The 25,666-nt window shown below is 38.2% G+C and overlaps 1 non-coding gene and 1 pseudogene across 1 annotated transcript; both read right to left on the bottom strand.

Moving 5' to 3' along the window:
- Nucleotides 1–3,801: 3,801 nt before the first annotated feature.
- Nucleotides 3,802–25,666, bottom strand: part of LOC118353294 (translation initiation factor IF-2-like) — a 57,432-nt pseudogene continuing 35,567 nt past the window's right edge.
- Nucleotides 20,746–20,852, bottom strand: LOC112646023 (U6 spliceosomal RNA). The gene has a single exon (XR_003127433.3). It is a non-coding gene; the product is annotated as a U6 spliceosomal RNA (small nuclear RNA).

The raw sequence follows: 25,666 nt of genomic DNA, 5'->3' as shown, positions 1-25,666 counted from the left end.
TCAAAAGCAGAGCACGTTTATTTAGTACCCTGCAGGTTGCTGGCATACTTGAGGTGATGGTGATAGAATCCTGGCCCTTATGATGATGTATCAGTGCTAACCAACTGACAGATGACCTTTTCTATATTGGCTTCCATTTATTGTTTTTGCAGCTGGTTAAACAGCAGTGTTGTAACACAGGCCACTGTGAATCCACAGGAAAGTGATTATAGGCATGGGGGAAATGTTTTTCTTTGAAATTTAAACTAGTTTGGCTGTATGAATGAGAACATTTGATGAGAAGACTTTAAACACTATATTTGTCTGATGATGCAGTGTCAGAGATGGCCTCCTTTTAGAAACCATGCATTATTTATCCAACACCTGGAAAACAAGCTTCTGAAACTTTCTTCCAGTACATACAGGTTTTGTCCACAAAATAGTAACTGCAGTCTATACACTCAGCTTCTCTCTCAGCTCTTTGTATCTGGGAAATGACTATACTTCAGAGATATATCTTATCCAATCTGCAGATTTTTAAAACAAATGAAACAATATTTTAAAATACGGAGAGTTTTCTCTAAAAATTTTTCAAAAACACATAAATTCAAACCCAGATTTCCATCTTCCCTTGAAACCAGAAGAATCTGGCAACACAGAATTCAAATTCCTGCAGAAGAACACTAGTTGAGCTGAGTATTTGCAATTCCCAGAGGACCTATGCTCCCCATTCAGCTCACCTCATTCATTTTCCTGACCTGCTCGGTCCCTAGAGGAATTGAGTTTGAGATCTAGGCCTTAAGTGATTGAAATACTATCTTGTAAAGATTATCCACCAGTGGATATAAAGATGAAGTTGCTATAGATAAGGCCCAGTGATCTTTGAGAAATAATCCAATATATAGGAGATCATAGAGTGACCACTCTTTAATCAACCCCCTACAGAGAATATGTAGGCTTTGCTAAAGTGGCTTTTCAGCATGCCAGGCAGACGCTAATTTTTTTTATTCACCTATATACAAATGAATAGTTGAATACTTTTTCAATGTATTTTATTTTTATTATAAGATCTAGGAATTCGCTATTTTTGCCAATCATATATTACCAGTATGAAATGAAAGTAGAAATGTCTGTAATCTCTAATTTAAGAGTGGTGAGAGAATTTGGAGAAATTTAAAACAAGAACAGAAAGTTATCAGAACATCAAAAAGTTCAGCTTGTCAAGAGAATAGGTACAAACTATATGAAAGGAGTAACTTCTGATCAGTTCTGATAGACCAACCTAAAAATGATAATCTGTATTATTCACTTGCTCTCATTTAGTCATCAAGACAATCTTATGATAATAGATTGTAGATGTTCTCTATTACCACATAAAAAATTACCCCAAAACTTAGAAGCTTAAAACAACAAGCAGTTACTGTTTGACTACCTCTAAATAAGACTTGGGAAAACCTATAATTACCAAACTAAAATATTGATATGTACATTCCCTTCGATTTGTTCAGATGGTGGCTTATGCAAATGTCCTCCAAAATATACACTACCCATGAAAAAAATACCGGTAAGGTAAGTTTTCGAAAGTTAACATCATACCACAGCTAGGAATGTTTTCCATGTGAACTACTTCCCCCACCCATCACAAAGCTGTTCTTAAAATGGATCCACATCCTTGGCAGGCTAGAGCTTCACTGTTCTCTTCACTTTCTTTCTTTTCTTTGCTTTACTTTTTTCCTCTATTTGTCTCATTCCCTCTTCAAACAAAACTAATTTTAAAATATTGCTTGAGTTTTATGAACCCAATTTTGCTCTTGGGATATTCTATGTGAATTAAGAAAATAAAATATATCCTATTTTTATACCAACATTTTGGAGGAAATTAAAACCACACTATAACAACACATACACACACACACACACACACACACACAAACCCTGATAAATTGCTATTATAGGCTCTTCTATAATGTAAATTAAATAGTTGACTGTAGCACACATAGAACATCTGCTAACCCAAATTAAAATGAAGGAGGAACTAAATTAGAATTGCTTTTTCCAACTAATCATCAAGAAGATGAAAAATATTATGAGTCAGATATTCTCAATGTTTTAAGGCATTGCCTATTAGTAAGCTTAGTACAGTAAATTGAAGCAATAACTAAGTAGTGTCCTGGGGACCTGAAAGAGTTAATGACTGTGGCTGCCTAAGTGCTTAATTAACAGCTGGGTAGAGTTATGAGGCAACTCTAATTCAGTAATAACAACAGGTACAGCTTTGTTCACAATCCCAAGCCATGGTCTTTTTTCTGGAATTGAACCTATTTTATGCTTTCTTGCTTTTATTACCTGTTATCAAATTTATTATTTCAATATACATATTATAAAACAGTGGTCAGTGGAAAACTATGGAAGGCAGAAAATAATTCTTAGAAACTTCTCATTCTCAAAAAATTGAAATGGTAATTTGAATGCCTGGCAGAAAGGGACAAAATATAATGCTTATTTCTCTACAGAGAACAGCCCATTGCTAGTTTCTCTCTCCCCTTCCTTGGCTCTCCGCACTGACTCATGTAATTATCATTAAGGATGACAAGATTTGCTTGCGACCTTGATGACTTGACTTTCCTCTTAAACTTTTTTTCACCATCAAAGAAGAAGCACTATCCTGGTCTTTTCAGTAGGCACATACATCAAAATTGGAGCGAATCTCAAAGATGAGATTAGCATGGCTCTATCTCAAAATGACACGAAAACTATTGAAGTACTCCACACTTTTTACATTGCTGAAAATTAAATGAATGGTTTGTAATAATTGGAATTGTTTTCAATTGTGTGTAACAGGAAACTTAAGAAATGTTTAAACAAACAATGGTGTAATTTTTTTGATTCTTCAAAGAAGCTATCAAAGATCCAGTTAGCTTTCTGCTCTAGCATCTCTAAGGTATAGCTCTTATCTCAAGATAGCTCTTCTCCTTCCACCTTACATCTATCATCTAGGAGGAAATAAGAAGGAAAAAAGACAAAAGACATAAGACATGCACCAGCTTAGACGGCTTTCAGAGACCTTTCCTAAATATCCCACGTGGTAGACTTACGCAGTATCACCTTGGCCAGAACTGTGTTGTATGTCATCCATCCAACCTGCTTCAAGAAAGCCCTGTAAATCAACTAATTAAGCTATATCTATTGCCACCAAAACTAAAATAGAGTTCTGTTCGTGAGGAAGAAGAGGGAAACTTTTATCAGACAGGCAACTGCCATTATCTGCTAGTTGACATGAAAGAAAGATGTGAGGATATCACAATGAATGCAGAGGAGGAAGGCAAAGAAATTAAAACAATTTTAGAGAACAAAATAAAATGAAGAACAAACAGGACTTGTCCAATAATTGAAGTTCCTGTGGGGAGCTCCCAATAGCAGTTAGTATATATTTAGTGCTTACCACACTCTAAGTATTATTGCAGATAATTAATATAGATGCTTTCATATGGTAACTCATTTTTCACAATAATCCTTGTAGATAGATATTCACCGTTTGTTTCTTGAAACTGTTTATTTTCCATCAACCTCATTTCCATTTTTTTGCCTTTGCTGAAGAGCATCTTAAGACCACTCAGGAGTTGTTCCTACCTTTTCAGTGGCCTGAGCAGTGGGAGCTGCAGACCAGTCTTCAGTGGCCGGCTAACCACTCCCATCTTTGTAAGGAACTGCTGAATAGGCACAGAGGACACCTTCATGCCTTTGGGCAGCCTGCAACCCCAGGTTGTATAGCAGTGAACTCAGGAGCTGAAACAGTCCATTCACCCTGAAATTCCTCCTTGGTCATGGCCATTTCAACCGTGGCCTGCTCCTCCTTTTCAGCCTCTTCAGGCTCTCTGCAGAAGGAGAGATCAGGGAGGCCTCCCATGAATGTTCATAGGAGATGGTGCCAGGCATGTGCAGAACTTCCCAGGCCAGCATCCACCACCTCCAGCCCACTGAGTGATCTCCCTTGCTGTTGCATGGGATGGCAATGCCCACACAGTGCAGAGGAGAGACTGCGTTACACAGAGTGATGATGGTAGGTGGATTAACATAAGACATCTCCGTGAGAGGCTGGTGGTCAGCCCTGGGATCAGTAACCTCCTAAAGACACTGGGAAGGCTGCCTGGATCTGGTTAGTGGAGGTTTCAAGAGTGAAGCAACTGGTAATAGGAGAGGTTCCAATGGCAGCAACCAACTTCAGCGTAGCCCATGAGCCAGTACTCCTGGAAGATATGATGTTCATCATTGGAGTTTTCAATGGTGACAATGGCCTGAGCTGCCTGCAGAAGCTTCTAACAGGTTCTCTTCAGACTTATGATGTAGATGCCATCACTTTTCCTTTTGTAGATGGACTGATCTATTTGGAAGTCAAGATTGGTGCCACCTAAAGTGGGTTCCTGCTGCAAGGAATTTGAGGACGTCCTCCTCCCTTTGCAGGATGTCGAGGCTCTAGATATTGTAAAAGTTTCTCATTGAGTTATAATGGGAATATAGAACAAAGCCCTATGTTTCCTTCCCCTGGGTAGTACGGAAAAGGTGTTTTATCACCATTTTAGTGATGAGGAAAAAAAGCCATTTGCTCGTGATAAAGAGAAAATAAGCTGAAGAGCCAATTCTCAAATGTAGGTGTTAGAATCTACAGTCTTAGCACATATGCCCCAATGCTTTACATTAGGGTGACCAAAGTTACTGGGCTTAGCACAGTTAGTCTTGAGGTCCAATACACCCCTCATTCCCAGGCACCCTGGGATGGTTGGACACCCTATATCCCAGAGTTAATCCTGTTATTTTTTGTACTAGGAAAATTTTCAATGCTAAAATTAACACATAGTCTTAAAGAACGATGAAAACATAATGACTACAAATATTTAATGGTTTTCATAATATTTTGTCTTAAATTTAGAAGATAGGAGACACAATATGTCTGAATGGTGAAGAAATATTTATCCAAAGTTGACAATTCTTTAAGTTTCACTTCATGAATGTGAGGATATTTTTATGGTCACAGAAAAGGCAATTTAGAAGTCACTTTGGTTTTTAAATTGAGTAATCAATTTATTAATTTACAGGTTCTAATTTCATCCTTAAGCATTTAACTTCAGCTTACAAATCTCATTTCATTATAAGTCTAGCAGATTTGAACTGTCACTTTTAATGGCCTTCAGTTAATACTTGGTTACATTCTCAAATGTAGTTAATTAAACTCTTTTAAATGTTTTAAACAGGGTTTAGAAATTTAATATATTGACTTTCTTTTAAGTCCTTCAATTGTCTAAATGCCAAACCTTCCCAAGTAATTAAATCATTCTTATGAACTAAATTAGTTAAACTTAAAAATATGATGAAACTTACGGTCCACTAAATGTTCTAATACTATATATAAAGAGTAAAATTTCTACTTAAATTCATAAATTTAAATCAACTACTCAGTTCTACATTTTATTTATTTATTTAAAGATTTTATTAATTTATTTGACAGAGAATGCCAGAGAGCACAAGCAGCGGGAATAGCAGAGGGACTGGGAGAAGCAGGCTCCCCACTGAGCAGGGAGCCCTATGCAGAGCTCAATCCCAGGACTCTGGGATCATGATCTGAGCTGAAGACACCTGTTTAACCAACTGAGCCACCTAGGTGCTCCCAGAATTGAACACTTTTTAATAGGTTTTGTAAGTTTCTCTCTCTGTCTCACCTTCCCACATGAGTAGGTGTGTATATTTGCATGTGTGTGATTGTGTATATTTGTGTGCATATTTGTGTATAAGTGTATTTGTATCTATATTTGTTATTATTTGACTGTATGTATGTGTGTGAATGTGTATACACATGTACATGGAGGTGGTAGTGGGAGAATGACTCCCAGTATTTTCAGAGAGAGCTGATAGACAGAATGCGTATCAATAATAATACTAGTTATTTTAAAATAGTGGAATTTAGGGACATTTGCTGCTTTTTACTTAAAGTTTTTCTCTATTTCTAGAACAAGTGTCACTTTTAAAAGAAAAGAAAAAGAAAATCTATTTTATATTTTTAAGATTTTTTTCTTTCTTTTTAGGGAGAGAAAGAGTGCAAGTGGGAGAAAGAGAGATGGAGAAGGAGAGAAAGAGAATCTTAAGCAGGTTCTACACTCCACACAGAACCCGAATTGGCGTTCCATCTCATGACCCTGATATTGTGACCTGAGCTGAAATCAGAGTAGCTGCTTAACTGACTGAGCCACCCAGGTGCCTCTAGACCATATTCTTCAGTCAAAAGAGAAGGTTCAGAATAATACATACATTTTGGGGAAAAAACTTGAATAAAAATTTAATGTGCTATGAATATAGATGGGTCTTAAAAAATACATACCATATCTGGGATGGGTTTGGAATTGGAGGCTGGAAATATGTAATACGTAGCTGCTTAGAACAGGAATATGAATATAAACAAAAAAGGAGTTTATTTTGGTTATATAAATCCAGGGTCTAAGCTCTTTCTAAGCTTGGACCCACCATCTTTCAGGTGTGTGTCTCATATTCACAGTCACAAGATTGTTGTTTTAACTCCAGGCATTACCTCCAAATTCTAGTCCTGAAGAAGATAAAAGAAAATGTGTTCCAGATTTATCTCTTTCTCAGGGGAAAAAACAGCTTTGCCAGAAGTCTTTCCCAGTAAGCTTATATCCCATTGGCAGAACTATGCCATGTGATCACACAGCAGCAAGAAACCTGGAAAACCTAGCCTATCAGTCAGCACATCAATCCCCCAAACATAACAGAACTTTTTGACATTAGAGGAGAAAAGATATTTTATATATGTACTCACATACTATTTCCATTTTTATAATAGGAATGTACTTATATAGTGTGTGATTTTTAATTTATAAAGAATTTATCTATACAATGAGTGGAGGAAGGCCATTCCAGATAGAGAAAATTGTCTGATTTAAAATACTAAATATGTGGAAAATATTTCTAGTATAATAGTTTAAAAACTGGTTTGGGGTGCTTGCGTGGCATAGTAGGTTGAGTAGACTGTTGGTTTCAGATCAGGTCGTGATCTCAGGGTCCTAAGATCAAGCCCTGCAACAGGCTTCATGCTGAGCACAGAGTCTAGTTAAGACTCTCTCCCTCTTCCTCTGCCCCTCCCCGCTGTGGGCTCTCTTTCTCTCAAATAAATAAATAAATAAATAAATAAATAAATAAATCTTAAGGGGGAAAAAAAAACTGGTTTGATTGTTATTATGGCATTCACTCACTTCCAGGCAATTAAGAAACTAGCTGAAGACAATCGAGCACCAGCCCAAGTGAAAAAAAAATCCGTATTTGCACATCATACACAAATTAGTTTATTTTAAAATAGTAACATTAGATCAAAGCTTGAAAATGGCAAAAATTTACCCTCAATTACTCTATACAACTGTTTTTTATTTTATTTCTTTTAAGTGAATATTTTTTCAATTTTATTTATTTAAGTAATCTCTGCACTGTATGTGGGGCTCTAACACATGACCCCGAGATCAAGAGTCATGTGGTCTTCCACCTGAGCCCACCAGGCACACCCTACAATGATTTTTAAATTTAAAAGATTTTCTTTTTTCTTTTTTTTTAAAGATTTTATTTATTTATTCATGACACACACACACACACACACACACACAGAGGCAGAGACACAGGCAGAGGGAGAAGCAGGCTCCATGCAGGGAGCCTGACCGGGGACTCGATCCTGGCACCCCAGGATCACACTCTGAGCTGAAGGCAGACACTTAACCGCTGAGCCACTCAGGAGTCCCAATTTAAAAGATTTTCATCCTTCTATTCCCTGTCTTTCTGTGTACATGCTTTACCTATCTGTAATTTCAAAGAACTTTCATCTTTGTAACCTGGAAATCAATTATTACAGAGAAGAAATAATGCAAACTGTTTTTCTTATTTGCATAAACAAATAAAGAGATACAAAGCAGTGAGTCTAGGAGAATAAACCCAAGCATTGGAAGAGGAGGCTTCAGAAGGTGAGGCTCTGGAAATAGATGGTGCACTCTGGTTGGAGGAAGCAGCTGCCTGAGGAGGAACAGGGTGAACCTTATAGCCTAGAGCTGACAAGAGGCACTGAGGTTATGAAGGATGAGTCAGAAGCCTGAGCTGGGGAAATTCAGAGGATGTGGGGACAAAGCAAGATCCTCATCTCAACTATTGACTTCTGGAGGGAGGTAGTTCCCTCTGACCCTTGTGTGTTTGGGGGAAATTCTAGAGTATGGCACAAAGTAAGCAAGGAGATTGCATAGGACAGAGAAAAAAGTCCTATGATTGCAATAAAACTTTCACACGTCTAGGAGTGAAAATTAAATTAAATTAAATTAAATTAAATTAAATTAAATTAATTAAATGACATTGCAAAGTCTCCAGCAATGTACCTTGAATACAATAGATCTTCAAAAATGTTAGTCCCGTCTGCCCCCCTGGCTTTGATGGCCCCTTGGTGCCTGTACTGTGCTTCGCATTTGTTAAGTGTTCACTAAGAACATATTATATGACTGAGAATTGGACAGGTGGCCACAGATTGATCATCCTAGGAGATAACATTTGTTCAAGATGCCTTTCAGATTTATAATCCTAGCTTTCTCTATATCATAGTCTTTTCCCAGTATCTCCTGAGCTGATTTCTCTGTCTCAACTATCTTCCAGAGAGAGCAGGAATCTGCTTGTTTTATGGAGCTCACTACCCTGTAGTCTATGGGATCTCTTTCCTTGTTGATGTTCTAATCCAGTACTTCAGATTTGTCTGTCATTTGCTGGTGGTTTCACAGTGCCTCTCTCCCTCACACCAATGCTATCCCTAATTGTGCTGCTCCTTGTCCTCTATGGAGACACCAGCCATGGCATCAGGCTTGGACGAAGCAGAGGAATCCATCCTAACCACTGGCCTGGGGCCAGCAGTCCTCTGGTGTGACAGAAAGCTATCTATACAACAGGGAAAAGACAGTGTCTTCCAGAAATGGTGCTGGTGAAACAGGGAAACCAAAGGGAGACCTCCATGAGGAAAAAAAAAAGTTCTTTTTCCTTTGCTTCTTTTCGGTTTCTATTCTTGCTAAGACCTTCACCCTCATCCACTCTACAGATACCTCTTAATATAAATAGCATATGTCCTCCTTGTAAGGGACAAGGAGTTAATGATTTTTCTAGAATAGAAAACATCTAAGGAAGAATTGGGTGAGAATGCCTCAAAGAAGCTACCATAAACATATTCTAGACCACCTGCATTAGACATCTTGATACCAAGTTCCCCTGGCTCCAAGGAACAACACCTAGGCCCTCATCTTTGGTCTAACTGGTTCCTGGATGCCTGAGAGGACATGTGCACTAGATCACCATCTTCAGTGGCAACTCCCAGGCACCCAAACAAAAATGCGACTCATTCTCTCTTTCTTTCTGAAACTCCCAGAGGATATGTCTGTATCTGCTCTCTCTATATCTTTAATAAACTCTGCTTTCACTTCCTTCTGGCTCATGTTTGATTTTCATCCTGCGTGAAGCCAAGGACCCTCTTGGCTGGATCCATGGGACTGACTCAGAAATTTCAACATGGTTCTCAGACCTGGCCTGCCTGCATCACTTGGAAAATTGGACAGCTATATGTAAAAAAAGGAAAGAAGAAAAAGGAAACAAAAAAGAAACTGGACCACTTTCTTACACTACACACAAAAATCAAATTGGATTGAAGACCTAAATGTGAGACCTGAAACCATAAAATTTCTAGAAGAAAAGATAGGCAGAAATGTCTGTGACATCAGCTGTAGAAACATTTTTTTCTAAAGGGTATTTCTTCTCAGGCAAGGGAAACAAAAGCAAAAATAAATAGTTGGGGGCAGCCCGGGTGGCTCAGCACTTTAGCGCCGCCTTCAGCCCAGGGCCTGATCCTGGAGACCCAGGATTGAGTCCCACGTCAGGCTCCCTGCATGGAGCCTGCTTCTCCCTCTGCCTGTGTCTCTGCCTCTCTCTCTCTCTCTGTCTCTCATGAAAAAAATAAATAAAATCTTTAAAAAAAATAAAAATAAAAAAATAAACAGTTGGATTACATCAAAATAAAAAGCTTTTGCACAGAGGAAAAAGCATCAACAAAATAAAAAGGCAACCTACTGAATGGGAGAAGATATTTGCAAATAATATATGTGATAAGAGGTTAATATTCAAAATATATAAAGATTCATATAATTCAGCACACACCAAAAAAACCCACAAATAATTTGAATGAAAAATGGGCAGAGGACCTGGATAGATATTTTTCTGAAGACATATGGATGGCCAACAGATAGATCAAAAGATGCTCAACATCACTAATCATCAGGGAAATGCAAATCAAAACCATAATAAGATATTACCTTACACCCCTCAGAATGGTTAGTATCAACAAGACAAGAAATAACCAGTATTGGCAGGCTATGGAGAAAAAGAAACCCTTGTGCACTGTTGATGGGAATGCACACTGGTACAGCCACTGTGGAAAACAGTATGGAGTTTCCTCAAAAAATTAAAAATAGGGCAGCCCCGATGGCGCAGCGGTTTAGCGCCGCCTGCAGCCAAGGGTGTGATCCTGGAGACCCTGGATCGAGTCCCACGTCAGGCTCCCTGCATGGAGCCTGCTTCTCCCTCTGCCTGTGTCTCTGCCTCTCTCTCTCTCTGTGTTTCTCATAAATAAATAAATAAATAAATAAATAATTAAAAAATTAAAAATAGAAATACAATACAATCCAGTAGTTTCACTACTAGGTATTCGCCCAAAGAAAATGAAAACACTAATGCAGAAAGCTCTGTGCATCCTTATGTTTGTTGCAGCATGATTTACAATAGTCAAGATATGGAAGCAACCTTCATATCCATCAATAGATAAATAATGTCCAACAATAGATAAATAAAAAAGATGTGGTGTGTATATATATATGTCATGTGCATATAAAAATATATATACCATATACATACAATATATAATATATTTGTTATATATAAAATATATATACAACATATACATAAATATATATATACCATATACATATAAAAATATATACAACAGAATACTCCTCAGTCATAAAAAGAAAAGAAATCTTGCCATTCACAACAATGTGGATGACCTAGAGAGTATAATGGTAAGTGAAATAAGTCAGACAGAGAAAGACAAATAGTGTATGATTCGCTCACATGTGTAACTTAAGAAACAAATGAACAACAACATAGAAGAAATCAAGAAACAGACTCTTTTTTAAAAAATTGTTTTATTGGAGTTCAATTTGCCAACATATAGCATAACACCCAGTGCTCATCCCGCCAAGTGCCCCCCTCAGTGCCCGTCACCCAGTCACTCCAACCGCCCCGCCCACGCCCCCTTCCACTACCCCTTGTTCTTTTCCCAGAGTTAGGAGTTTCTCATGTTCTGTCTCCCTCTCTGATATTTCCCACTCATTTTCTCTCCTTTCCCCTTTATTCCCTTTCACTATTTTTTATATTCCCCAAATGAATGAGACCATATAATGTTTGTCCTTCTCCGATTGACTTGCTTCACTCAGCATAATACCCTCCAGTTCCATCCACGTGGAAGCAAATGGTGGGTATTTGTCATTTCTAATGGCTGAGGAATATTCCATTGTATACATAGACCACATCTTCTTTATCCATTCATCTTTCAATGGACACTGAGGCTCCTTCCACAGTTTGGCTATTGTGGACATTGCTGCTACAAACATTGGGGTGCAGGTGTTCCGGCGTTTCACTGCATCTGCATCTTTGGGGTAAATCTCCAGCAGTGCAATTGCTGGGTCGTAGGGTAGCTCTATTTTTAACTCTTTGAGGAACCTCCACACAGTAAGAAACAGACTCTTTTATTTTTTAATTTTTTTTAAATTTTTTTATTTATTTATGATAGTTACAGAGAGAGAGAGAGGCAGAGACACAGGCAGAGGGAGAAGCAGACTCCATGCACCGGGAGCCCGATGTGGGATTCGATCCCGGGTCTCCAGGATCGCGCCCTGGGCCAAAGGCAGGCGCCAAACCGCTGCGCCACCCAGGGATCCCAGAAACAGACTCTTAACTGATAGAGAACTGATGGCTGCCAGAGGGGAGGTGGGTGGGGGGGTGGGTGAAATAGGTGAAGGGGATTAAGGGGTACAGACTTCCAGTTACAAAGTACTCACAGAGATTAAAAGTACAGCCCCAGAATACAATTAGATTGTAATAACATTGTTTTGTGACAGATGGTGACACTTACTGTTGTGAGTGCTGAGTAATGTATAGAATTGTTGAATCGGGGATGCCTTGGTAGCTCAGCCCTGATAGGCTCAGGGCGTGATCCCGGGTCTGGGGATCAAGTCCCACGTGGGGCTCCCTGTGAGGAGCCTGCTTCTTTGTCTGTCTGTGTCTCTGTCTCTCTCTCTGTGTCTCTCATGAATAAATCAATTAAATAAAAATAAAGAATTGTTGAATCATTATGTTGTATACCTAAAACAAATATAATACTGTATGTTGGGCAGCTGCCTTCAGTCCAGGGCGTGATCCTGGAGACCCGGGATCAAGTCCCACATCGGGCTCCCTGCATGGAGCCTGCTTCTCCCTCTGCCTGTGTCTCTGCCTCTCTCTCTCTGGGTCTCTCATGAGTAAATAAATAAAATCTTAAAAAAAAATACTGTATGCTAATTATACTTCAATAAAAAATAATAATGGAGGAAAAATTAACTATATAAAAATCATGCCAGATTTTACTGGGAATATTTAACATCTTGCCATCACTCTAAACTCCAGTTATTACTTATACAGTCCACAGGAAAGTTACATCGTCTTTGTTAAATATAATGTTTATTTGTGAGCACTCTATTCCACTCCTAATTCACACCATTAATCCACCTCATGCAGATTCATGGATCTGTCTAGCTCCTGGAGGAGGACAGAAGTTCCAGGCTCTACATTGCCTTCAATTTATCTAACTGCTCTGTTCTGACATTTTCATGAAGCACAAATTTGATCATGTGACTCTCCTGATCAAAAATCTTTAATGATCCCCTGTTGTAGAAGATAAGCACCAGCTGCCTCTCAAGTCATGCCCACCTCCATTACCCCACATTGACTTGGGCTTCATTTCACACTCCTCTCCACTGTTGTTCAAGGTATTCCTGATACTGAGTGTTCAGCCACCATAGAAGTTTCCCTAGACCCTCCTCCATACTCCAGGAGCTTTTTGAACCTCTTTTAACAATCTGTCTTGTGCTAAAATGACCTATGTATTGGTTTCTTCCATAAGACCGAAACCCAGGGACAAGAACTGGTATGTCATTTATCCTCCTCACTCCCATTTCTTCTTTGATAATTTGCCTGTGTGATATAAAAGTATAAAAGGGGCATCACTGGAATCCCTGGATGGCTCAGCGGTTTAGCGCCTGCCTTCGGCCCAGGGTATTATCCTGGAGTGTCCGGATAGAGTCCCACATCAGGCTCCCTGCATGGAGCCTGCTTCTCCGTCTGCCTGTGTCTCTGCCTCTCTCTCTCTGTCTCCGTGTCTCTCATGAATAAATAAATAAAATATTAAAAAAAATAAAATAAAAGGGGCATCACTAACCACACATGACCTCTGAACTCTTCTTCCTGCGGCAACAGCTAATTGGAGCAAAATGGATACTTGATTTAGGCTATGCCAATCAGATTCTCTCCTTCTGAATTTGGAAACAGAACACACATAAACTCAAGTTGGAAGGTCATGTAGACATGGAGCCTGAAAGTATTATTTGAGGGTAGCTCCTATGGGTCATGGTATAAACAGGTCGGAGAGCAGAGAGGAGGCTGATAGAAGGCAGAATGAAGCAGATATATGGCAGGGATAAAATGTCATGCATGGGATAAAAAACAAAAGAAGGAAACAGAAAGGAAAAGGGTGTGGAAGTCAGGGGAAGGGAAGAAGATGTCTGGGCAGCTTTCTAGATTCAGTGAGGCAAGCCTGTCCTGCTAGCATGGGCTCTATGAAACTGCACCCTTACCCTTTATGTAAACAAACCTCAAATAAAACAGTCTTCCCTTACAACTAGGGGATACCTTATTAATACAACCTAGCATTGTGCTTTGCTCATTAAGTGTTTATTAAATTGAAGTGTTAGACAACATTACATTAAATAGAATTTCCTCAAGTTGAATTGGCTCTGGGCAGCTTCAGGAATATAAGACACAAGACGTCCAACGTCTTACATATGATGGCTGCTAGTCATTCCCACTGAGCAGATCCTCCAACATGGAGGAAAGAAGGAAGAACTTTCTCCACTGTTCCAAACGGTCTCATAAATTTTGCATTAAAAAATCAAGAGTGATTTCTCCAGAGAAATACACATTTATGACCTATGCTATTAAAAATGAATGATTCAATATTTTATATTTTATTCCAGATTTTCAGTAATCTTGGGGTTAACTTGATATTGATTGATAGAATGAGCACTATTACTGGAAGCTACATATAAAATATTCATAAGCATAATCCTATGGACTGAATTAGTCATAGGAGATATGATTAAGATGTATAGAATTCTATCTTTGCTGACCTTAATAAGAGGGCCAAAGTACAGCTTCCACTATAATTGGACCCTGCATACTAGGTCAGAATTGACCTATGGTAAAATTAGATCATTATTTAAACATTTCTATTCTGAAATCCCTTCCTAAATTAGAATAAATGAATTATATACTAGTCAGTGCTTAAACAAGAAACACTTTAAACATGAAATTTAGCTTGCATACAACATAGAGGCTATGTTGTTAGAACAAAGTTTAAGAATATATTTTACATGTTATTGCACCTTGTAACTGTTACCTTTTGTGTGTGCAGTTAAATGTACACATGGGACCAGAAGTATACCACAATGCCTATGCAATAATGGGTTCTTTTCACCACAATGAGAAATATTTAGAGAATAATATGATTGCTTCATCAAGTAAAAGGAAAGACGTGTTTTGTATGTTCCTACTCTTACCTCATTCAATATTATTTTTAAATGTTCATTTGTGTAGCTAGTTATGCAGAATAGAGCAAAACACAGGATCTTTGGGCCAAAGAAATGGAAAATTGACTGTTTTTTGACTTGGCTTCACCTCTGGAGGAGAAAAGTAGTCAGCCAGGAAATTTGATGCTAGTGCAGACTGAAGGAGGTGCTACTGAGTAAGAAATTAAGAAATGCTACTCATATTGGAAATACATATACTTTAGGGATGCCTCTGGGTGGCTCAGCGGTTGAGCGGTTGAGCGGTTGAGCGTTGGCCTTCAGCTCAGGGTGTGACCCCAGAATCCCGGGATTGAGTCCCACATCAGGCTCCCTGCATGGAGCCTGCTTTTCCCTCTACCTATGCTCTGCCTCTCTCTCTCTCTCTCTGTGTGTGTCTCTCATGAATAAATAAATAAAATCTTTTAAAAAAAGGAAATACATATACTTTGGAACTGTATGTATACATATTTCCAATGAAATTCATTGAAAAGCAATTTGGGTAGATTGCATGTACATTAAAATGACAAAGAAAAAATAAAATAACAGTGTTCCAGCGTTCTTGAGTCTTTTCACACATTTCCTGTTCCTGTGAGCTTGTTAGCCTGGAAGGTTATAGTACAGAATTGGCCAGGTTTGCACAACCAAAGCAGAGCAAAAATCCAGCTTTCTCACTCAGAAGGTGCCAAATCCAGGGTAGAAAAATCCATGGTGATGTGAGCTGGGAACAGACACTGCCCACATTTACCAGCTAACTCTTGCCTCCCCATTTGATCTGTGTCAAAACTGGTTGGCAGGACAAGTTCTACATTGTTAACACATGTAACACTTTACTTTTAGAGATTAGTGCTTTGGACCAATATTTGAACTTGATTCATAATAAACCAAGATATATTCAGGGAAAAGATCACACATAGGATAAGAAGCAATTAAAATTATTCTTTTTAATGTACATCTCACCAGATATATTTTTACTTTTTCCTCTTTTTTTTTTTTTAAGGAATTAAAAGGTATTAAAAGATCAGTTGAGGCATGCTTGGGTAGCTAAGTTGGTTAAGCTTTCAACTCTTGATTTCATCTCAGGTCATAATCTCAGGGTCCTGAGAAGAAGCCCTGTGTCAGTCAGGCTCCATGCTAGGTGTGAAACCTGCTTAAAATTCTCTCTCTCCTTCTCCATCTTCCCCCTCCCCCTCTGCCTAGTTGTACTCTGTCTCTCTCTAAATAAAGAAACACACAAATAAATAAAACCTAAAGAAAAGATCAGTTGACTGAACTCTGGGATATTATGCAGTGGAATATTAAAGAAATAATATACACTTAACTTATAGATACAGAGATAAAGAAAAGCTCTTTGATATATTATTAAATAAAAAGAACTAAAATCCTACATATATAATGTGATTTCAACTATGTAAGAAAGCCTATTCATAGAAAAAACACTGGTAGGAAATACATTAAAATATTTATAGTAATTGCTTTTGGTTACCTTAGAGTTATATTTTCCTTTATTTTCAAACTTCACAAATTCTCATTAATGAACACACATATCTATTAACAATAAGCTTAAATATTTACTCATTTTATGAACAGATACGCAGTGAGAATATGGCCTTTAAAATTTCTCCATAATTGATCTGATCTTTTTAATAAGCCCCCAAACAAATAGATAAGAAGAAAACACTAACTTTTATTCCAATCTGGTAAGCATAGTCCAATCCAGCTAATTAAACTATATATTTTCAAGTAACTCAGTCTTTGTCTGAATGACCCAAGTAAATGCTGTTTTTCAGAGTTTCACATCTTTTCCCAGATTCTCTCCAAGGTAGGCTCTAGATCCACTCATGAGTTGTGCAGCTATAGGAGGTTGTCACCAGGAAATGGAGACAAGATAAGTCCTGGGAAATACATAGTGTCCTCTATATTCTATTGTCTAAGATAGAGAGGCTGGTCTCTACTGCTTCCTGGACTGACTCCCAGTCAGACAGGATGCCTTGGAATATCCTACAGCTATCCACCACCAAAGTCTATAGCTGGTGTCACTGTGATCTGTTCTCAGTTCAGTGATAGCAGTGCTCTCCCTCACAGACTCAGCTCTTATTGACATAGCCCAGAAGCCTGATCAAGGATCATTTGAAGCTAGCCGGACTTCCAGATTTTTCAGTTACCATTCAGAAACCATCTACTTCTCTTTATTGTTTAACCCGATTTAAGTTTATGTGTGCTGAAACATCAAGACTTGTAATTGACTTTAATTTCTATATTTTTATGTACAAGTTAGCATTGCTGTGACAGTCACCATGGTTAAAAATGTTTTGCTGACTGTTATAAAAGAATAAAAAGGAAATGATTATGCAGGAAACCAGTAAGGCATAAAATAACAAGATCTTGCTTCCAAAGACTTTCTTCTCTCCTGTTGAGCTTGAAAGAGACAGACAGATGATCCCTCAAAGAAAACCAAACAGTGCCTTTGATCTGCTGTTGGCCTTAAACTTCTCCAGTCATTAATCTGTTTCAAAGGTGTTGTCCCAGAGATGCTCTGTTCTAGAATCTTTGCTGGTACATCTACAAGTAGTGGATATAAATAAATAGCAATGACATGTAGGGTTTGAAGTAGCACCTTCCAGAACCAGAGCACCAAATGAGGGGCTGTAGTCAAAAAGCAGGTAGTTGTGATATCTGAGGAACAGGTCATCTTCTTGATCAATGACAGTGACTGTTCCAGTGGAGTGAGGATGGGAAGGGCAGGGTAGGCCAGCCCATTGTAGTGATGATGCTCAATATCAGTAGGATGTCATCAGGACCTGGACCATCTCATGATGGTATCCCAGTGACCGGGGCCCACATACATGTATGTAGATTAGTTATGTGCTTAAGGTATCATACTGAATGGAGAGGCACCAAAAGTATTCGAAGACCATGTGAAAAATTTCAAATCAGCAGGATGACCTACTGTTGATTTTGTGGTAAAGCAAGAGTATTAGCTGCCAGTTCATCTGTAACCAGTCATCCTGGTTGAATCAGCATCCTCTTCCAGGAGTGCTTTGGGTGGCTTTCAAGCACAGTTAACCAGAGCTGTTTATAGACATTTATTTGCTGCCTGTACTGGATGGTTTCCATCAACTGTGCTCAAGAACAGAGGTGCCTAGGAAGGTGCTGATGAGAAAGGCTCCATAAAAGGGAATGATATCTGCTCAGAGTCTTTAACAATGTCCAGAAGAAAAAAGAGCATGAATATGCAAAGGAGTTGCAAAATAATGACTTACCTGAGGAACTGCTAGTAGTTGGGCATGGTCATATTGTGTACATATGGAGAAGAGAGATGAGACCAAGGAAAGTATGCACTTATATGTGGAATCACCATTTACTTGTGGTGAAAGTCCTTGTCTGACAAGGATTTTTCATTTAAGCTGTGGGTGATGAGATCCCATCAGAGGATTTAAACAAAGAAATGACATTGTCAGATTCATATTTTTTGGAGAAAAACAGGAGAAGAAAGAAACCAAAAAGACCAACAAATAATAAGAAAGGAAATGGTAAGGACCTATACCTGAGTCAGGTCTAGACAGTAAAGGAAGATTGGATCATCAAAAGTTGGGATGAGCTAGAACAAGCAACAAATTAAAAGTGGAGGTACAGACAAGAGTCTAGGTGGAGTCCCAGAGTTCTCCATTTGATAACAGATGAATAGTAAATGAGAGCACAAGAGAAGGTGTGCGTTTGAGGAGTGAATACAAGAAGAAGATATTTTCATTTAGAGTTTATGAGACATCTAAATGAATTTAAGTGAATATGTCTAGTGGCCAGGAGAGTAGTCAGGTATAGATAAAAAAAAATGAGGATTGAGAGACAGATTTAAGTCATAGACACGGAAAGCAATTAAAGTAATTAGACCTTGCCTAGAGAGATGCAGAGACTATGCCTTGAACCTAAGAATTTCCTCATGACAGGAGGAAAGCAAGACTTTTATTACAAATATATGTGTAGCAATTTATTTACTTATTTATTTTAGTATATGTGCTGCCAAAGCGAGCACTTATTTATTTATTTTAGGGAGAAAGTGTGTGCATATGTGCACATGAGTGGGGTGGGGAAGGAGGGGACAGAGAGAGAGTATTTGAAGCAGATGCCATGATGAATGTGAAGCCCGACAAAGGTCTCCATCTCACAACCCTGAGATCACAACCTAAGCTGAAATTAAGAATCAGATGTTCAATGGACCGAACCACCCAGGCATCCCAGGTAGCAATTTCTTTATTAAACCTTCACAGACTTCCCTGAGCAAAATTAAGACTTCCCACATGTATTATTTTGCAATGGCTGCCGTAACAAAATATAACAGACAGGGTGATTTAAACAACGGAAATTTATTTGCTCATAAGCCTGGAGACTAAAAGCCCAAGATCAAGATGTTGACAGGCTTGGTTATTTTTTCTTTTAAAGATTTTATTTATTTATTCATGAGAGACAGAGAAAGGGAGAGAGAGAGAGAGAGAGAGAGAGAGAGAGAGAGAGGCAGACATAGGCAGAGGGAGAAGCAGGCTCCCAGTGGGGAGGCCAATGCAGGACTCGATCCCAGGACTCTGGGATTATGCCCTGAGCCAAAAGGCAGATGTTCAACCACTGAGCCACCCAGGGATCTCAACAGGTTTGTTTAATTCTGAGGCTGCTCTCCTTGGCTTGCAAATGGCTATCTTCTGGCTGTGTCTTCACATGGTCTTCTGTGTATGTAAGTGTCTGTATCCTAATCTCTTCTCCTTTTTAAAAATTTTGTTTAAACAAGTCATTTGGATGACCAGCTTCTTTGGTTTTAACTGAAATATAATTGACATACAGTATTACAATTATATTACTTTCAGGTATATGACATAGTAATTTGATCATTATACACATTATAAAATGCTCACTATGAAAAGTATAGTTACCATCTGTCACCATACAACATTATTACAGTACTATTGACTATATAATGCTGTACTTTTCACCCCCATGACTTCTTTATAACTGGAAGTTTGTACCTCTTAATCCCCTTCAACTACTTTGCCAATCCCCTTTGCCCTCCCCTCGGGCAACAATGAGTTTGTTCTCTGTATTTATGTATCTGTTTCTGCTTTTTGTTTATTTTTTAGATTCTACATATGAGCGCAATCATATAGCATTTGTCTTTCTTTGTCTAACTTATTTCACTTAGTATAATACGCCCTACGTCCATCCATGTTGTTGCAAATGGCAAGATTTTATTTCTTTAATGGCTGGTATATATATACCATGTTGTATATATAACATTTCTTTATCCATTCACCTATTGATGGACACTTGGGTTGCTTCCAAATCGTGGCGATGGTAAATCATGCTGCAGTAAGTATAGTGATGCATATATCTTTTCAAATTACTGTTTGTGTTTTCTTTGGTAAATATCCAGAAGTAGAATACTGGGTCGTATGTTATTTCTTTTTAATTTTTTGAGGAAACTCCATAATATTTTCCACTGTGGCTGCATCAATTTACATTCCCACCAACAGTGCATGAGGGTTTCTTTTTCTCCACATCCTGCCAATACTTGTTATTTCTTGTCATTTTGATACTAGCCACTCTGACAGGTGTTAAGGTGATATCTCATTATGGTTTTGATTTGCATTTCCCTGATGATTAGTGATGTTGAACATCTTTTCATGTATCTGTTGGCCATCTGTATGTCTTTGGGAAAATGTCTATTCAGGTATCTACCCATTTTCTTTTTACTTTTAATATATTTATTATCCCTGTTTTAAAAAACATGGAATGCTTCACGAATTTGTGTGTCATCCCTGCACAGGGGCCATGCTAATCTCCTCTGTATCATTCCAATTTTAGTATATATGCTGCCAAAGTGAGCATCCTCTGCCCATTTTCTAATTGGATTATTTGTGGGGGGGGGGTTTGGTGTGTGTTGAATTTTATGAGTTCTTTATATATTTTGGATATTAATCCCTTATCAGATATCTTGTCTCATTCAAATGTAAATAAAAGTGGTGAGAGAAGATGTCCTTGTCTCGTTCCTGATCTTAGAGGAAAAGCTTTCAGCTTTTCACCATGAGGTATGATGTTAGTTGTAGGTTTGTCATATATAGCCTTTATTACGTTGAGGTACATTTACCTACTTTTGGAGAGCTTTTTATCATGAATGATATTGAATTTTATTAAATGCTTCTTCTGCATCTATTAAGATTTGTATGATTTTAATCCTTCATTTCATTAACGTGGTGTATTATGTTAATTGATTTGTGCATATTGAATCATCCTTGTGTCCCTGGAATAAATCCTACTTGATCATGGTGAATGATCTTAATGTATTGTTGAATTCAGTTTGCTAATATTTTGTTGAGGATTTTTGCATCTCAGTCCATAGGGGATATTGATCTATAATTTTTTTTGTAGTGTCTCTGTCTGGTTTTGGTATCAGGGTAATAGTGGGCTCATAGAATGAATTTATAAGCATCCCTTCCTCTTCTTTTTTGGGGGAAGGATAGTTTGAGAAGGATAGATATTAACTCTTCTTTAAAGTGTCTGGTAGAATCCACTTGACATCTGGTCTCAGATTTTTTTGTTGGGAGGATTTTTTTTTTATTATTACTGATTCAATTTCATTACTAGTAATCAGTCTGTTCTATTACTTCCTGATTCAGTCTCAGAAGATTGTATGTCTCTAAGAATTTATCAATTTCTTCTAGGTTGTCCAATTTGTTGGCATAAAATTTTTTGTACTAGTCTCATAATCCTTTGTATTTCTGTGATACAAAGTTTGTACCTCTGTGAAGTTGTAACTTCTCCTCTTTCATTTATTTTTTATTTTTAAAGAAGATTTTACTTATTTATTTTAGAGAGAAAAAGCACAAGAGTGGGGAGGGGTGAAGGGGGAGAGAGAAGAAGAGAGTTTCATGCAGACTCCATGTTGAGCATGGAGCCTCATGCAGGCTCCATCTCATGACCCTGAGATCTCGACCCAAGTAAGAGTCAGATGCTTAACCAACTGAGCCACCCAGCTGCCCCCTGTCATTTTTTATTTTATTTACTTGAGGTTTTGCTTTTTCTTGGTGAGTCTGGCTAAAGGATTATCCATTTTGTTTATCTCTCCAAAGAATCAGCTCTTGGTTTCATTTATCTTTTCTATTGTTTTATGTCTCATTTTTAAAATTTGTTCTGATTTTTATTATTTCCTTTTTAAAAAATATTTTATTTAGGAGAGACACACACACACACACAGAGAGAGAGAGAGAGACAGAGAGAGGCAGAGACACAGGCAGAGGGAGAAGCAGGCTCCACGCAGGGAGCCTGATGTGGGACTCGATCCCGGGTCTCCAGGATCACACCCTGGGCTGAAGGCAGCGCTAAATTGCTGAGCCACCCAGGCTGCCCTATTATTTCCTGTCTTATAACAGCTATGGGCTTTGTTATTTTTTTTCCAGATCCTTTAGGTATAAGGTTAGACTGCTTATTTGAGATTTTTCTTGTTTCTTGAGGTAGGTCTGTATTATGGTAAACTTCCCTCTTAAATCTGTTTTTGCTGTATCCAAAGATTCTGAACTATTGTATTTCCATTTCCATTTGTTCCCATGTATTTTTTTTATCTCTTTGTGTTTTTTTTGTTGTTTGTTTTTGTTTTTGTTTTTTGTTTTGTTTTTTTTGACCATTTGGTTGTTTAATAGCATGCTGTTTAGCCTCCAGGTGTTTGTATTTTTTCCAGTTTTTTAACTTGTAATTTCTGGTTTCATGATGTTGTGGTTGAAAAGATGCCTAATATGATTTCAACATTTTTCAATTTATGGAGACGTGTGTTGCAGCCTAATATGTGATCTACCATGTAAAATGTTCCATGTGCCTTGAAAAAAATGTATATTCTGCTGTTTGGATGAAATGTTCAGTATTATTTATTAATTCCATCTGGTCTATTGTGTTGTTCAAAGCCACTGTTTCCTTGTTGATTTTCTGTCTAGATTATCTATCCATTGATGCAAGTGGGTTGTTAAAGTCCCCTACTATTTTTGTACTACTGTGATTTTCTCCCTTTATGTCTGTTAATATTTGCTTTATATAGTTAGGTGATCCTACGCTGGGTATATAAATATTTACAATTGTTAAATACTCTTGTTAGATCATTCCTTTTATCATTATGTGGTGCCCTTCTTTGTTTCTTGTTACTGTTTTTGTTTATTTTGTCTGATATAAATATTGCTACTCAGTTTTTGCTTTTGTTTTGCTTTGCTTTGCTTCCGTTTGCATGGAATATCTTTTCCCATCCCTTCAATTTCAGTCTATGTGTGTCTTTAGGTCTAAAGTGAGTCTATTGGGCAGCCCGGTGGCTCAGCGGTTTAGCGCCACCTTCCTCCCAGGGCGTGATCCTGGAGACCAGGGATCAAGTACCATGTCGGGCTCCCTGCATGGAGCCTGCTTCTCCCTCTGCCTCTCTCTCTCTCTCTCTCTGTATCTCTCCCTCTCTCATGAATAAATAAAATCTTTAAAAAATAAAAAAAATAAAGTGAGTCTCTTGTAAGCAACATATAGTCAGTCTTATATGAATAAATAATAAATAAATAAATAAAATCTTTAAAAAATAAAAAAAATAAAGTGAGTCTCTTGTAAGCAACATATAGTCAGTCTTATATTTTAATCCACTAAATTCACCCTATTTCTTTTGATTGGGGCATTTAGTCCATTTATATTTAAGGTAATTATTGATAGGTACATACTTACTGCCATTTTGTTCATTGTTTTCTGGTTGCTTTTGTAGTTCTCTGTTCCTTTCTTCTTCTCTTACTTTCTTCCCTTGACGTTTGATGACTCTCTTTAGTATCATGCTGAGACCCTTTTCTCTTTATTGCATGTGTGTGATTGTCTATTATAGGATTTTGGTTACTAGGAGGTTCATATATAACATTCTATGTATATAGGAGTCTATATTAAATTGACACTTGCTTAAGTTCAAATACATTCTAAATGTACTATATATTTCCCCCTTCCACATTTTATGTGATGGTGCCATATTTCACATCTTTATTTTGTGTATCTCTTCAGTAATTTTGGTAGATATAATTGATTTTACTATGTGTGTCTTCTAACCTTCATACTAGAAGTATAAGTAATTGATCTACTGCCTTTACAACCTGGATATGTTTCCTTTCCCAGGTTAAAAAGTTTTCAGCTGTTACTTCTTCAAATAAACTTTCTGCCCCTTCTCTCTGGTTTCTCCTTCTGGAACCCCTATAATGCTAATGTTAGTATGCTTGATATTGTTTCATCCTAACCTATCCTCACTTTTCTTTTTGCTGTTCAGATTGGTTGCTTTCAACTATTCTGTGTTCCAGATTGCTGATCTGTTCTTCTGCATCCTCTAATCTATTGTTTACTTTAGTGTGTTTTTCTTTTTTCTTTTTTTTAAATATTTTTTTTAAGTATTCATGAGAGACACATAGAGAGAGGCAGAAAGAGAAGCAGGCTCCACGCAGGGAGCCCAATGCAGGGACCCGATCCCAGGACTCCAGGATCATGCCCTGGGCCAAAGGCAGATGGTTAACTGCTGAGCCACCCAGGCGTCCCTAGTGTGTTTTTCATACCACTTATTGTTTTCTTCAGCTCTGACTGGTTCTTTTTAAGTTGTTTTTGTTGTTGTTGCTGTTGTTGTTGTTGTTTTTTATCTTTGTTGAAGTTCTCATTGGGTTCATCCACTCTACTCTCAGGTCTGTTGAATATCTTTATGACCATTACTTTGAACTCTTTACCAGGTAGATTGCATTTCTCCATTTCATTTAGCTATTTTTCTGGAGTTTTTTCTTGTTCTTTCATTTGGAGCATATTCCTTTATCTCCTTATTTTGTCTCTTGGTTTGTTTCTGTATGTTAGGTAAGTCAGCTATATCTCTTGGTCTTAAAAGCAGTGGTTTGTGTAAAAGTCCTGTGATGCCCTATAGTGCAATCCCCCTTTGTGACCAGAACTTGGTGCTCTAGGAGTGTCCCCTGTATGGGCTCTGTGAGCCCTCCTAATATGGGTGGGCTGCAACTGCTGTTGTCACACTGGTAGGTGGGGTTGCTGCTAGCTGGCTATCAGTAATAACTGACTAGGACTGATTTGTGCACATTGGTGGCCAAGTCTTACCCTCACCTTTACACTGCTGGCTGAGAAGCCTGGCTGTGGCTACTGCAGGAATGCTAGTTGGTGAGGCTAGCTCCCTCTCCCTGGGCGGGAGTCACTGGACAGGAGCAAGTCTCAGCTGGGGCTGCTTACTGGATGTGGCAGGTGGTAGTCACTCTGGAAGGATATCAGTCCCAACTGAGGCTACTTGCTAGGTGTGGCAATGTAAGAGCCACTTTGGATTTCTGCCAGAGCAGGTTGGTTGGGTGGGGCAGGATCTGATGGAGAAAGCTGGGGTGGGGCAAGCAGTGTTAGCAAGGTAAATGGAGGATATCAGAATTGCCTCCCAAAGGTGTTTGATTAGAAAAGCTGAAGGAAAGCAAGAAAAATGGTGGTGCCCACTAGCTCTTCCAATCCCAGAGAAAGCTTCTGCAGATCCCTGCCCCTCTAATATATCTCCTAAAATGATTCAGTAAGTCTTTCACATTTAACCCAGGAACTTTTCAAATTGCTCCTTCCATGCTAGGTCTCTGACCAAGTGATACAGTGCACTGGCCCTTTAAGAGCAGTTATAGCCCTCTAGTTCT

Source organism: Canis lupus, chromosome 34 (genome assembly GCF_003254725.2).
Source record: "Canis lupus dingo isolate Sandy chromosome 34, ASM325472v2, whole genome shotgun sequence".
Taxonomy (NCBI): domain Eukaryota; kingdom Metazoa; phylum Chordata; class Mammalia; order Carnivora; family Canidae; genus Canis; species Canis lupus.
The sequence above is the reverse complement of the archived record's forward strand: the minus strand, read 5'-3'. Positions and strand labels throughout refer to the sequence as shown.